The 15,876-nt window shown below is 43.3% G+C and overlaps 1 long non-coding RNA gene across 1 annotated transcript in view; it reads left to right on the forward strand.

The window, feature by feature from the left end:
• The first annotated feature begins 15,011 nt into the window (after positions 1-15,011).
• LOC141747403 (uncharacterized) overlaps positions 15,012-15,876 on the forward strand; it is a 152,923-nt gene continuing 152,058 nt past the window's right edge. Inside the window, exon 1 of the long non-coding RNA XR_012588715.1 lies at positions 15,012-15,069. This is a non-coding gene — a long non-coding RNA (uncharacterized LOC141747403). The remainder of the gene's footprint in view (positions 15,070-15,876) is intronic.

Consider the following 15,876-nt stretch of genomic DNA (forward strand, 5'->3'; position numbering starts at 1 on the left):
GAGGAATAGGCATATAACTATTTACAGCTGGGTTGTCTCTTGAATCCTACAGCTGCACACCACCATGGCTGGCAGTACTAATGTAGTCATAAGTGTGACAGTCTAACATATGAAGGAAAAAATAAAAAGGAAATTTACTTTGGACCAATTTTAGCTCTCGGTATCAAATTTTTCATTTTGGAGATGAAACCTCATGACCTTGCCTGGCAGTAGTCGAGACCCAGAACTTGCACATACCAACACTCCACAGAGTCCTTGGGGTGGACCTGGTGTATTTTCAGAGTTTACCCGCCAGGCTGCGCCGAAACTCTTCAAATGCCTTTTGCTCTGTTCAGAGCACTACTGCAATGCATTCAGCTTGCTCCATTTCAGTTATGCGGAGCCATTTGAGGTAACGAAGATGACATTTGTTTATATAGAACTGCAGAGATTGTGTCTATCCAAGACCAAGCACCAGTTCAGAGCATATGTGTGCGCTTTAGCCAAACTCTACATACTTAGCCTCGATAGTTTGGGTGTGTGCGTCATTCATAGCCTTAAGTGTGAGTTCACATTCCCAACCAGAAATTGGGGAGTTGTTGACTTGGCAGCTGCTCAGCATAAAAGAAAAATAGGAGAAACAGGGATGATGTGGTGGGCCTCTGCTAACTTTTTTATGGGGCAATACAGCACTGAAACAATATTGGATTTTGTGACTGATGGGCTTCATGAGAGTGGTTTTCAAAAATGAATTTGCAAAAAGCAAACTACAGATGAGGTACAGGAGACTGCATGCATGCATACAGAATGCTCATGTTGTCACAGACTAAATCAGTGCTGGCATCTGTGCCTACTAAAAATTATTTTTCGTCTCTCCTGGTGTTGCCATAGAAGTCAATGTGCATGTTCTTCAACTGCAGAGAAAAATGGTAAAAAAATTACAATAGAAAGTTATCACTGGAAGATGGAGTTCTTGCCAAATGCAGACATTTGGCAAGAAGTATCGACTTTGATTATTTTTTTGGGGGGGATAAAGAAAGTATGAATCATTTAATCTTATTTTACTAATGTCAATATGTCGTTTTGAGAATAACTATCTTGTTCTAAGTTTAGCACTGTACTTCCTTTTACTCCTACTCTTTTCTGAAATATTTAAATATATTATTTTTATTATATAATTATGTCACTGAAACCACTTCAAGAGTAGAGCAGTTCAGTACCATTGTTTCCTTTTTCTATGCTGCTTTCTTCATATAATGTCTATTCAGCAACAAAATGAAATTCTGACTTCATGTATTGATTTAACATAAATAAAATTCTCATGGAACAGGAATTCAATTTCTTAAATGGCATTAATAAAGTATTCCATAAGGAGTTATGCCTCCTTCCAAAGAGGGCGAGGCATTTCCACTACCAAATAGTGCCTTGCCCTGCTCCAGTCACAGTGGAAAGACTTTCTGTGGCCAGGCCGGGCGGTCAGGGCTCGCAGCTCCGCCCCCACCCACAGATAGCCCTACTCTCATCTCCACAGTACAATTAGTCAAAGTCTCTGCCTTTCCTTTTCCAGCTCTTGCTTCAGTTACTGAACGGTGGCCTCTTGTTTGAATATTTATATCAACTTCTAGGTTTTCTTATCATTTGGGATATACAGCATTGTGTTGACTTGAAGAGCTATTTGTTTTCTGCAACAGCCTTCCTGTCCCATCCCAGTCTCTACACGCATCCTCCCTGCCCCTTTCTCCCCCCATCCTGGGTGCCAGGAAGCAGCAAGAGCCAGCTGCCCTGATAGGGAAGCAGAGCCCAGCTCAAGGGTGAAGCAAAGCAGGCAGGGGAGTGATGGCACCCACATGGGCAAAGTCCTACAGTGCCCAAATAAGGTGAGCAGAGCAGGTCTGGTGACAGTAACCAGCATCGGACAGCAGATGACTGCTCGCCAGCCAGGTACGAAGTGATGAAGCAGGTCTGAGGCCAAGGAGTCACGGTGGTGAGTCATGCTCAGCCATTAGCATGGCCAGGTACAGGTAGACCTGCGAAATAAGTCTATGCAGGGCTCCTTACCTTAATGCCTCTCGTTTCCTAGCCTATGTCAAGATACAAGTTTCTGTTACATCTTCTTTCTCATGGTCTTGGACTCCACTTTGGAGTTGCTGGCTGTGTAAAGTGCCCATGCTACCTGGCAGATGTCGATTACTTGTCACGGCATGGCCTGTGACACACTGACTCATGAAGACCTCATACCAGGTTGGTAAGGTAGGAGATGTCAGTATGGTGTCTCAGCAGCTGAAATGTTGTATCACGGGATGTGATTCCATGGGCTCTGCTTTATCATTTCTGAAGACTGATGATACATTTGGTCTTATATGTTTAGATGACAGGAAATCCATTGACCCCTGTAAAATCAATGCCGCAGACTGAGTGCCAACTGAATATTTTCCCTAAAACTTGAAACTTTATTGATAAAAAGTATTAGTTTACGATGATCTGTGCAGAATTTAAAGTTAAGTGTTAAATATAGAGAGGTGAGAGAAAAGCAAGTTAGCTGAGTTCATTGACTTACAGATAGGATGCTCATGTATATTTTCATTCAAGGCCCATTTCTACTGTGTGAGCTACATCTGCATCTTCTGCATCCTAAGTGAATCCTCCCATCATTTGATCAGCTGAGGTTTTATTTTGAAAGTTCATCTTAGACTAGGAAAGAAATAGCCACAAATCAGATATCTTGTTCTCAACATTTCCATCCTGCAGGAACAATTTTCTGACAGTGTTTTGTGAGAGTCACAGTTTCAAGCTTGCTAATCTTGCATTCCTAATTCAGTACTCCTCGAAATCATGAACTGTGCACTGCTGCACAGAAATGTATTAACAAGCTCCACGTCTCATTTTCTGGTCTCTTGTTGAAGGACAAAGCTATATACTGTGCTGTACAATTGCTGCTGTTTCCTGAGAGATTTGCCTCTCTCTTTTGTTTCTAACAAATGAGAGTTCAGATGCAAGTTACTCCTCCTTTTTTCTCACCTATGCCCAAACAAGGAGGAAAAGGTTCCTTGTCCCAATAGATATATGTATCCAGACAACATTACAACTCATGACAACCTACACTACAAACAGGTGGTTAAGTTTTGGCTACAGCAAATTTTTGGTCTTAGCTGTTTTGTGTTTTAAAGACCTTGAAGCCTAGGCCGCTGTTCTAGTCTAAACCTGAGTGACAGGCACTATTATGACATGACAACATGTGTGGAACCGTGGTCTCAGTCCTATTCATTTGGGAAAAGTCTGTTTCACTGTTAGGGTAATAGCAGCCCTCTGCAAATTAAATGGCTTGCCATACATACAAATTAACAAAATGAATGAAGATTGGTTTCAAGAATATTGGTGCCATTGATTAAGTTTTGTGTACTAGTAAATCTCTTCTTTGGTACATACACTCCATAGCCTTCCTGTAGGCTCCTCTTCGTAGTGAGGAGCTTCATTAAGCCAAAACAGCGCAGGCATGAATCCAGCAGTGGTGCTAGCTGCATGACAGAACACTTCTAGCAGGAGGCACTGTCGGGGAAGGAGTAAGGCAGCTTGAACTGAGATGGCCCCACACTCTCATACTCTTTTTATAAAGAAATGCTCAGGAGTCATCAAACGAATGCTATTCAACAGCCACGTCAATCTCTTCTCCCTTTTCTTCTCCAAAGTGTTTGGATGGAGCAGGTGGGTATGTTTTTCCTTATATTTATGGATTTTTCTTTTGCTTTGGTTCCTTTCTGCTTTGCATTTTTTAAAATTGCATCTAGCACTCTATTACTTCAAGCTTTTGCTTGTAGCTAAAAATATAAATAAATCAGGAGTTTGTTTAGTTTAATTCCTGGTGCTGCGATTTTTTTCATCCGACTGTCATTACGAATTAGTCAATTCTTTGCTCAAAACCATCAAGTACAACAGCACCCAAGGTAAATACTTCAATTGATCAAGTTTGATAAATTAAATAGTTTTAACTTCAAAAATCTAAGATAAATAGGAAGGAGAGAATGTTTTTATAAGGTTTATTCAGGTTTCCTTGGCAAGAGCTTGATCTACAGTAGACATCCCAGCCAGTACTTTCCCCTGCAACCTGACACTCTTGGCTGAGAGACATCACAAACACAAACGAGTGACCGTGTGATGGTAACTGCTCTGAGCAGCTACAGCTGTGTGCTGATGGCTCCTCTGAAGTGGTTCACAGGCAGAGATCACATACAAAGGGCTGTTAGAAGGTAGCATGAGTAATCCAGCCCAGAAGCTAGAATGGATTATGCCTCCATGTCAGGGAAGTGGACTGTATGCAAAAAATAAATGCAGGTGTCCGGCTGTTCTGCTGGACTTCTAAATTGGAAAAGGGTACACCAGATTTAGCAATTAAGGTATTTTTAGCCAATTATATCATTTTATAGCAGCATTTAAGGGAAAAATTTCAGCATGCGCTAATCATTTCTACGGCAAATTAATAAAATCATGTGATAGGAAGGAACATGTTCAGTCCCTTTCCTCCTTCATACTGGTTCCCTACTTGTTGTCCTCTAAAACTGAAGCATACATATTCTGTAAGGCTGCCCCCTGGTCCTCAAATGATCAAGGTAGCTTTCTCATAGAGGACTGACCTATGCAGGGCCAGCAGTACATGTTATAACAAATAGCTGAGCATCCATTGTTTATCAAGGACTAAGGAGAGCAGAAGGTTATATTAAAGAAGGTCATATTAAAGAAAAAAGAGCAAATTTTCCTACTGTGATTACTTTCAGGTAAAGGATGAGCCCAGTGTCTCAGAGTTCAGCGCTGAAGAGGAGAGCTCTGGAAACTGAGGATGTCTTTTTCTGTCCAAAGAGGGGGAGCTGTGACAGTAAGTGTGTCATCTTAGTCCTCAGTTAAAGAGCATTTTTGATGACGTTAACCAGACTTCGGAGGGCAGCTGTTATGCAGCGGAGCTCAAGAAACTGTGCTGCCTCAAGGCCTTGGAGCAGCCTTTTTACTTTTATGTCTTGGCTAATGAACAGACTGCCCTTTGGCATCTGTTATATAAGCCAAGAGCTTTTTAAGCCCAATGCATTTCACATTCTCCTGAAAAACAAAATTTTTGACCCAATAGGATAATGCGTAAGCAATTCCCTGAGTTCCCTGAGTTTTCCCAATGTGGGTTTTTGCTCCACAAAGCATATTGTGAGCACGGGGAAAGCACTTCCATGGACAAATGGCTTTTACGAAGTTGCTTAAATGTGTCCAGTGATGTCAATATGATCCCACCATTCTTCTGAGCCAGGACTCTGTCCTACATCAACTGAAATTAGTGGGATTTCTTCCAATGATTTTGCTATGCAGTAAGTTGGGGCTTAAATAAGAGAAGCAAGTATGAATAGATTACATTCAATATATATATTTTTTCCCCTTCAGTACCAGAGATACTGACACTCACAAATACTGCCTCTATGCAGAATGTTTCCATTCTGTAATAAGCTCTTTCTTCTCCCCCAAAACAAGGGGAAAACAGAGGTCAGCTACATAAAAATGTGCATTTGGCACAACACTGTGCCTTGGAACAATTCAGTTCTTGGATACTACTGCCCTGTAAGTGGAGAACAGCACAGGGTATGTTTGTGGTAGACTCAGTATTAACTTTCACATTCTACCTCTTTAAGGAAAAAAAGGTACAAATAAGAATTTGTCTTGATTTTACCTGGAGCCCACTGTTAAATTGGTCCTCAGCCAATGGCAATCTAAGAATATGCTTTCCTGCTAATTTGGTTCAGTGATAAGATCCCCGCCAGGAGTATATAGTGGGGAAACCGCATGTGGTTAGCTTTGATTCCCTGGCAAAGAGGCACACAATTTGAACAGCAAGTGGGAAACTCCTATCGACCTGCTTATATTACTTTCCAGTTTTACACCTGTTTCTTTTTCAATGCTCTCTTCCTCTGCGTCAGCTGTTTCTTGGGATTTTTGTTGTGCGTGTAAAAGATCGAAGCAAGAAGGGACATCAATTTGCTCTTAAAAGTGGCTTCTGTTACATCAAAATTCAGTCCAGTAGATTAAAAATGGGCACGTAATCAAAAAAATCCCCCAAACCATCATCACAGATACAACTTCTTCTACCTCATGGTTTATTTTTGGATAGGGTCAATTTCATGAGCATAGTTGGAGGACACACAAGTACCTGTTACACTGTCAGAGTTAAGCAACAGGGAAGTGTAATTAAATGTGCTGTTCTGGTGGGCTTGAAACTATTTGCAATCAAGGAAACCATTGAGCTTTTCAGCAGATTTGGCACTGTCCCCTTAGAAGAGGTCCAGTACTGGGACAGCAGCCATGTTTCACTGCCACTCCTGACTGAGGTGCATTGACAGAGACTTGTGGGAGTTTACACAGGGTCCGCTCGCACCAAACCTTGCTCTGGCCCAGATTAATCTCTAAGTTTTATGAGCACTAAATTTCACCAACATTTACCCCCAAATTAAAAAACTAACAAGAATGTATTACTAAAGCAAACAGACTTTGCTTTTTCTGCATAAATAAAGCGGAGTCTTATTTAATCTTTGTTGCCTTGGGCGAGGAGAACATGGTATTACGTGCCAAACCTTTCATGGCCTCATGGATGTACCTGAAATTGACTCTTTGAGAGGAAAATGGAAGTGACGAGTCACACATTGGTTTGCAGTTTCTTTTTATCTCCCATATAACTAGGATGAAACTGTCAAAAGCTGGAATGTTATTAAGAGTCTATGCGAACAATGTATGTTCACTGAAATGAGGGTATCTGAAGGCATCATACAGTGGTGCGCAGCGTAGGATTTCCTCAGCTAATGCTGAATCATTGAACTTGGAGCCATGAATCAGATGCAGTGTAGCAATGTTATTCCAGCAGTCTCATCAGAATTAGCCTGGCTGAGAGGCAGGACAGATTTGCCTGGGCAGACTGCAAAGACAGAGCAACTATAGTGCCTGGTACCTGAATGAGTTTATTTGGGGCAATACGGAAGTGCTCTCAGTGCTGAGAAAATCGTACTGACTTAAATGGGTGCCAGAACACACTGTTTATTAGACTAGTTGTCTCAAAGACACATGCACATGTATCTGAAACAAATAGTTTTGCTCTGTGTTTTTCCTTTTTCGTATTGCTTCCAGAGAAGCAAGAGTCTGAGCACGATTGCTTGAAAAGCCATTCTCTATGAATTCAGCAAAAAAGGTAAAGTTGTAGTAAAGCAATTCCCTTTCATAGAATCACAGAGTCATAGAATGGTTTGGGTTACAAGGGACCTTAAAGATCATCTAGTTGCAACCCCCCTGCCATGGGCAGGGACACCTCCCACTAGACCAGGCTGCTCAAAGCCCCATCCAGCCTGGCCTTGAACACTTCCAGGGATGGGGCATCCACAACTTCTCTGGACAATCTGTTCCAGTGTCTCACCATCCTCACTGCAAAGAATTTTTTCCTAATATTTAATCTAAATCTACCCTCTTTCTGTTTAAAATCATTAGTCCTTGCCCTATCATTACAGTCCCTGATAAAGAGTCCCTCCCCATCTTTCCTGTAGGCCCCCTTCAGGTACTGGAAGGCCGTTATAAGGTCTCCTCGGAGCCTTCTCTTCTCCAGACTGATCAATCTATCTCAACTGTCTCAGCCTGTCTTCATAGGAGTGGTGCTCCAGCCCTTTGATCATCTTCACGGCCCTCCTCTGGACTCGGTCCAACAGGTCCATGTCCTTCTTTTGTTGGGGGCACCAGAGCTGGATGCAGTGCTCCAGGTGGGGTCTCACAAGAGCAGAGTAGAGGGGGAGAATCACCTCCCTCAACCTGCTGCCCATGCTTCTTTTGATGCAGTCCAAGACGTGGTTGGCTTTCTGGGCTGCAAAAGCGCATTGCTGGGTCATGTTGAGCTTCTCTTCCCCCAACACTCCCAAGTCCTTTTCAAGGAATCAGTGTCAAATGCTTTGCAGAAGTCCAGGTAGATGATATCAGTTGCTCTTCCTTATCCACCAATGCTGTAACCCGGTTGCTGAAGGACACCAAGTTTGTCAGACGTGATTTGCCCTTAGTGAAGCCATATTGACTGTCACCAGTCACTTCCTTATTTTCCATGTGCCTTATACATATATATATAGTATAGTTTCCAGGAGGATCTGCTCCATGATCTTTCTGGGCACAGAGGTGAGACTGACTGGCCTGTAGTTCCCCAGGTCTTCCTTTTTTCCCCTTTCAAAAATGGGGGTTATGTTTCCCCTTTTACAGTTAGCAGGAACTTCACCAGACTGACACGACTTCTCAAATATGAGAAGCCACTATCCAGTGGCTTAGCAACTTCATCTGCCAGTTCCCTCAGGACCTGCAGATGCATCTCATCAGGTCCCACGGACTTGTGCACCTTCAGGTTCCTTAGATGGTGTTGGACCTGATCTTCACCTACAGTGGGCGGTTCCTCATTCTCCCAGTCTCTGCCTTTGCCTTCTGCGACTTGGGCAGTGTGGCTAGAGCACTTGCCAGTGAAGACTGAGGCAAAAGGTCATTCAGTACCTCAACGTTCCCCATATCCTGGGTAAACAGGTCTCCCATTTCCTTCCAGAGAGGACCCACATTTTCCCTACTCTTCTTTTTGTCACTGATGTGCCTGTAGAAGCTTTTCTTGTTGCCCTTGACATCCCTTTCCCATCTCATACGCACGTACAAATAATAAGAATGGAAACAGAAGTAGGAACACATAGATATGTATCAAAGTGGAGATCTCTTCTAAGATTGATCTGTATTCTCACTAATCTATAATAAGTAGATTTTACTTTAGTAGAATCCTTTAAATTAATGTTTGGTAAACAGTATGTCTGTACTTTATTTCTGAAGTCTAAATAGCTAAGTGATAGTTAAACATATGAACTCAGATGCATTAGCTTCCAAGGAAAAGGAATTTGGGAACGTAATCCAATGTTAAGACCTTTCTAGGTAATGTGAGCCTTTCATCTAATGGGGTTCTCTTGGATCAGACCCGTTATTGCCAGGCACTGTAACTCCAGCTTCGAGGAAATAAGAGTAACCTGGAGAGGTGTATAATCACCAGGGAACACTGATGGAGGCTTAACTCCTTCCCCTGCCATAGCCTTCCTGTGTGATTCCGGGCAAGTCTCTCTGGGAAATAACACACAAAGGCTATTTGGAAAGTTAGGAATATAATACTTTGAAATAATGTTAAGTTATTGTGAGATAAAAAGGCATTGAAAGACTGTGATATTATCTTCAGTAATGGGGAACAAACAAGGATTTTAGGAAAAAAAAAAACCTGTCATGTGGCTTGTTTTTATGGGAATGCAGGATGTGCATAAGAGAAAGTGCTTTACATATGTACCTAGAACTGATGGGATAAGTAAAGAGGATTTGCTCTGGCAGGCTAATCCCCACCCACATCCTTCACATTGTGCAGTTATATCTAGATCCTACAACAAAGTCTGTGTTTCATAGGTGAGACTTCTGTACAGCTGTATATGCCACACAGCTGCTGCTGTACTATAAAGTACTCTGGGCTAGATGCTGCAGTAGTTTGGCAGAGTGAGTACAGAATAGGAATTAGGACTTTCAGAGCTATCCATTAAATTCACATGTCTCTTTCCGTTCAGTTAATAGAATAAAAATGGAAGGCTGAAGATCTCAACCAGGAATCTCTGGAGAAATACAAGGTAGGTAGCTCAGAAAGTAGCAGATAATGTCCACATTTTGCTGAGCAAAAATGTGTTGTGCATGTTCTGCGTTAAAAAAAACAAAAACCACAACGAACCCAAACATTTTTATGAGAAGCAGCACTAATGGGGAGAGATGTTAACAGGAGTGCTGATTCATATCATTAATGTGGGCAGGCAGGAACTGTGGAGAGTGAAAGAGCTGTTGGAACATGCTTTTCTTGTGAACACACCTAAATTAAGAGGCTGTCAGAGACATGTGTTTCATAGCGTTGGCAACCCAGGTGTATGACTATTAGTGAGTACTAACAGCTAAAAAAGCATTTCTAATTTCTTAGTGAAAATGGAGTCTTAAGTGTCAAGAGGAACCGGGGACTGTAATCAGAAGTGAAGGTCAGTTGGGATACACATGCAAAGTAATGCTTATTAGCAGGGAAAACATAAAGGACTTCCAGACATGATGGGATTCAAATCAAGTGATGTGGTTTAAGAAAAAGAACCAGTAATGGAGAGAGTGGAAAGATCATCTTATACTTTCTTACTGAAGAACTTTTTTGCTTTCTGTGTGAAGCTTTATGTCTTGGACAGTGGATCTTGGATCTGGTTTGGTATGGCAATTCCTTTCTTCCTGTATTTGCTTTTCTTTTGATATATTTTAGAATAACGTTAATTTCACTGGGAAAAAACACACACAACCTCCTATTATTTTCCTTTTCTGAGTGCTACATTGTTTTTCATTTATGGATAAGTTTCTTACTGTAATGGAATCAAAGTTATGATAGGATTTTATTTACTGGATGTAATTGATCAATGCCTGAAAAAAATACTTTTTTATGTCAATGCAACGTGCAATAAGTTTCAGTAGATATTTGAGCAATTCTTGGAATCTGTACCTGTGGTGTTTTCTGGGGAAGAGATGGCATCAGAAATGAAATTACAATCTACTATGTTGTATTGGGTTTGTGTGGTAAGGTTTTCGTAGCAGGGGGACTACAGGGGTGGCTTCTGTGAGAAGCTGCTAGAAGCTTCCCCCATGTCAAATGGAGCCAATGCCATCTGGCTCCAAGATAACCCGCCACTGGCCAAAGCTGAGCCCATCAGCAGCAGTGGTAGCACCTCTGGGATAACATATTTCAGAAGGGAGGAAAAAACTTACTGCACAACACAGCAACTGCAGCCGAAGAGAGGAGTGAGAATATGTGAGAGAAACAACTCTGCAGACGCCAAGGTCAGTGAAGGAGGAAGTGTTCCAGGTGCCAGAGCAGAGATTCCCCTGCAGCCCGTGGTGAAGACCACAGTGAAGCAGGCTGTCCCATGAAGGTCCATAGTGGAGCAGACATTATCCACCTACAGCCCGTAGAGGACCCCATGCTGGAGCAGGTGGTTGCCTGAAGGAGGCTGTGACCCGTGGGAAGCCTGTGCTGTAGCAGGTTCCTGGAAGGACCTGTAGACCCATGGAGAGAGAGAAGCCCATGCTGGCAGGACTTGTGACCCTGTGGGGGGCCCATGCTGGAGCAGTCTGTTCCTGAAGGACTGCACCCCAATGGAAGGGACCCACGTTGGAGCAGTTCACGAAGAACTGCAGCCTGTGGGAAGGACTCACATTGGAGAAGTTCATGAAGGATTGTCTCCCATGGGAGGGACTCCATGCTGGAGAAGGGGAAGAATGTGAGGAGTCCTCCTGAGGAGGAAGGAGAGGCAGAAATTACAAGTGATGAACTGACACAAGCCCCATTCCTCATCCCAATTAAACCCAGAAAGAAGCGAGGGGTGGGGGAAAGGTGTTTTAAGATTTGTTTTTATTTCTCATTACCCTACTCTGGATTTGATTGGGAATAAATTAAGTTCATTTCTCCAAGTTGAGTCTGTTTTGTCCATGACGGTAATTGCTGAGGGGTCTCCCTGTCCTTAATCTCAACCCACAAGCCTCATGTCATGTTTTCTTTCCCCTGTCCAGCTGAGGAGGGGAGTGATGGAGTGCTTTGGTGGGCACTTGGCATCCAGCCAGGGTCAACCCACCACATATGTATATCTGACCACTTAAAAAGAATTTGCTGATGTTGTCTTGGGTAGATAGACAGTAGAGGACTTCCAGGTCCTAATCTTTCCTCTATTTTCTAGATAACACTTGTCATGACTGACTCCTTCTGGTGTCTGTGTCAGGCTTGCAGAACCTTCTGAACCCATGGCTATTCTTTTAGATGTACACACAAATCATGGTGTGACAGAATAACCTTTTTTTCTGCCCTAGGGTACAGTTTTATGCTGCGTCTGCCCTGCCCATCTCACAGAGGCTTTCTTCAAACCAAATGCCTTTGTTATTCACGGAGTTTAGAGCTTGAACTGCTGTTGGCCACAGCAAGAATAACTAGCTGGAAAAGAAAGCAAAAGGCAAGACGAGTTTGTAATGGCTGCAGCGTGCCCTCTTAAGCAGTCTGGGCAGACCAAAACAAAGGAGAGCCCTCACTTGCCTATGAGTAAGGAAAGCAGAAGTACATGGTCCTAGACAAAAGTAAAAGCTTTTGGCTATTGCCAGGAAGTTTATATCACTCACTGATTGGTGTTACATCTGTTCAGTGTTTGTCCTAGGACCTTAGCTACAGGATTTATCCCTTGCAAAGAAACGGCAGCTCCCAAGTAGCAACATTGGCAACATTCACCTCTGCTGCAGGCATGGGTAGTCCAGGAGAGTGCTGGCAGGACACCCAGCCCCTCTTCCTAGGCAAAAAGGGCTCAGCAGGCAACATTTAAATCAGGCAGGGGTCAGGAGATGAGTCAGGATCAAGTCAAAGACTAGAAATTATGCAGGCTGACTGTGGAGCAAACACCATGCCTGATGTTCTCAGTGTGGATGTGTTTAGGATGCCCTAAGGCTCCAGACTCGAAAGTATTTTATAGGGATTGTATGATATATCCCTTCTAGTACTTTATGAAGCTATTTATAATAGTTGAATGTCAGGAGTTTGGGATTTTTTTAAAAGCAAAGCAATTATAGAGGTAGTCTTTCTCCAATCTTGTGTTTTTATGGCAGACGTATAACATGGAGTAGTCATATTACTATTTCAAATTGGTGTGTTCTATTAAAAATGAGTCAGGAGCTACCCTGTAATACCACCTGAATCCAAAGGAGCTCATGCAGATTTACACTAATATTACTGAGAGAAGAAACTGGCCATTTTTAGACATCAACATTTTCTAAGTAAAGGGATATGTTGTATCTCCAATAAGGCTTCATAACCCCTCATTAATGGTATTTATGGAACTTGAGGAGAAAATGGACTGCTGGGCAACAACTTTATTCTTTGCAATCTGTGCAAAGTAAAAAAGCTAGGGATACATGCCTGTTATATTTAAAAATAAAATACCTGCCTGGAGCACTTTTTACACTTTTGCTTGTGTGTGCATTGTCTGAGTCTTTTATTTCTATCAGATAGCTATACTGTCTGTAATATGGTATGTTACACATGAAGAGTTTTTACAGTGCTTAGTAAAGTTCTGTCTCCCTGAAATTGGATTTTGGAGTTCTCAAGTAGGGCATTTTCTGCAAAAACTTTCCATCATCCCTTCCAACATTCTTTGTCTCTTTTGAAAATCATGGCTGATTAAAAGTCTAATGCAACAGCTGTTTGTGATCATATGATTGATATGTTTTCTAGACAGATGCTGAGTATTAGAAGCAGAAACATTCTGAATTCTTTGCAGTGCTCAAAAAATTTTGAATTGATACTTTTTAAAGTCACAGTAGGATAGAGCTGCCAGGCAAAACAGATTCTTTACGTATTTAATTACAAATTGGTGCAAATCAAAAGACTGATCACACCATAAAAAAAAACCCAACCCATAGACATGACTTTAGGAGGTAAAATTCTGTATTTGCATGGATCAAAAAGTGCTCTGAAAACTTTTAACCACTCACTATACTCATAGACTATTGTGCAATTTATTTTTTTGCTGTTTAATATCAGAAGTGAAGTCCCCTTGTAAAAAAGCATGCTCATTAGCTAGCATTAGCTGACCACAACATAACAGCTAGCTGAAGGGTGGTGAAACCAGCAGAAGTTGCTGGCGGAGTGTAGGTAGTGATATGGCATTTAATTTGCAGTATGGAAGACATTAGGCTTTGTAATTGCCTTTAAAATAATCAACCCCCTTGTGGTCAATCAAGGGTGGAAACATCCCTGATGCCTGTTTTATTCGTCTCTGAAGAGTAAGCAAGCCGCAGAGGCAGACCCCTGCTCCCAGCCCTTCGGTGACATGTCCCCAGTTAGGTAATGTGCACGGATCCATCCCTAAGGCTGGCAGAGCAAACAGCTTCTTCTGAGGCCTGTTCTGGGCATTTTCTCCTCCCAGGTGGCTGCACATTTAGCAGCCTGGTGGCTCTTCTGGTCCCTGCAGACAGTTCCCATTTAGGCACTTCAAGTAAATGGCCGAATTCCTCTCCCTGTATTTCCCCCTCATGACCACCACGATGGCTGACAGGAGCCCTCTCCCTGCAGCTGCTGTCGGGAGCAGGGGGAAGGACTCACGATGCATGGCCTAACTGCTAGCTGCCCTGATGGCTGCAGGCTGGGGAGGCATTTCAGAGCACCAATGTGCTCTTATGGCCAAAAAGGCCAATTGTATCCCAGGGTGCATTAAAAAGAACGTGGCCAGCAGGTTGAGGGGGGTCATGCTCCCCCTCTGCTCTGCCCTGGTGAAGCCACACCTGGGGTCCTGTGTCCGGTTCTGGGCTCCCTGGACAAGACAAGACAAGGAACTACTGGAGAGAGTCCAGCGGAGGGCTACGAAGATGACCAGGGGACTGGAGCATCTCTCTTAGGAGGAAAGGCTGAGAGATCTGGGGCTGTTTAGCCTGGAGAAGAGAAGGCGGAGGGGGGATCTTAACAATGCTTATAAATACCTAAAGGGCAGGTGTCCAGTGGATGGGGCCAGACTCTTTTCAGTGGTGCCAAGTGACAGGACAAGGGGCAATGGAAACAAGCTAGAACACAGGAAATTCCACCTCATTAAAAGGAAAAACTTCTCTGCTTTGAGGGTGACAGAGCACTGGAACAGGCTGCCCAGAGAGGTGGTAGAGTCTCCTTCTCTGGAGATATTCAAAACCCTCCTGGATGTGTTCCTATCCAATCTGGTCTATTTGAAAATGCTTTGGCGGGGGGTGGGGGTGTGTGGAGTAGGTGATCTCTGAGGGCCTCTACTGGCCCTTAGCCCTCTGTGATTCTGTGACCCTCTGTGGACATCCCCTGCCTGGGCTGATGCACAGCACCTGGGCCTGGGCTGAGGGCCTGCACCTGGGCTCAGCACCTCCCCCTCGGCAGAAGCTGTACAGGGCCAGCCTCCGGCCAGCAGCTGGGGGGAGGACTTCTGGGGAAGGTGCTCAGGCAGCGCCTCAGGAAAGAGTTGATGCACTCAGGTGGGTTGTTTCTGTTAATATCCCTTACAGCCCTGACCTGCTGTTGGAGTAGTTTTGTGGGTGGTGGGAGCAAGGGGAAGGGAAGGTTTCCTTCTCGGAAGGTGACTTGGAGGTCTGAAATTTTTAAATGCTCTTGCACCACAATGATGGTAAGGTCGTTCTTGTTGCAGTCATGTACATTTGTGAAAACTTCCTTGTGTAAATGGAGTCTATGCTCTGCTGTTCCCAGGGTCTTTGTTTCGCTCAGCTGCCCTTGTAGTTTGAGGACAGTGTGGCTAGGCATGGGTGCCATGATGCAGAGAGGAGGCTTGTGCCCTTATGTGGTATTTATAGGGAAAGTGAGGAAAGGTTTTGATGAAGGTGTGCTCTAATTGCAGGGTGATGTGATTCCTAAAATATGTTCATGAGGGAAGGCTGGTGCCATTATTTGGTGCAACTCATGAGGGTTCCCTTATCTCTTGTATGTGCTCTTGGTATCACCGGCTGTCTCAGAAGGATTTGTTTTTCTGGTGGAGTCACAGTTCATAAGCTGGGGTAAGACATTCTTTCTATACCAAACTGGCCTCTGAAAAGTAGCTGAAGGTGTTTAATGCTTTTTAGGGAGGAGAAATCTTCAGTGGTGTGCCTTTCCTTCTGGAAGTTGTATAATGTTGACAGTCCACTTGTACATACAATTTGCCTTTCTTGGTACTAGGAAGATTTTCCTTTCTTTTTCTTTCCTTACCAGTAGGACCAGAAGCTCTACTTGGATGGCAAAATTTTCCACATTTACCTCTGCAGCACAGACAAAGAAATGTAAAGTAAATG

Source organism: Larus michahellis, chromosome 8 (assembly GCF_964199755.1).
Source record: "Larus michahellis chromosome 8, bLarMic1.1, whole genome shotgun sequence".
NCBI lineage: Eukaryota > Metazoa > Chordata > Aves > Charadriiformes > Laridae > Larus > Larus michahellis.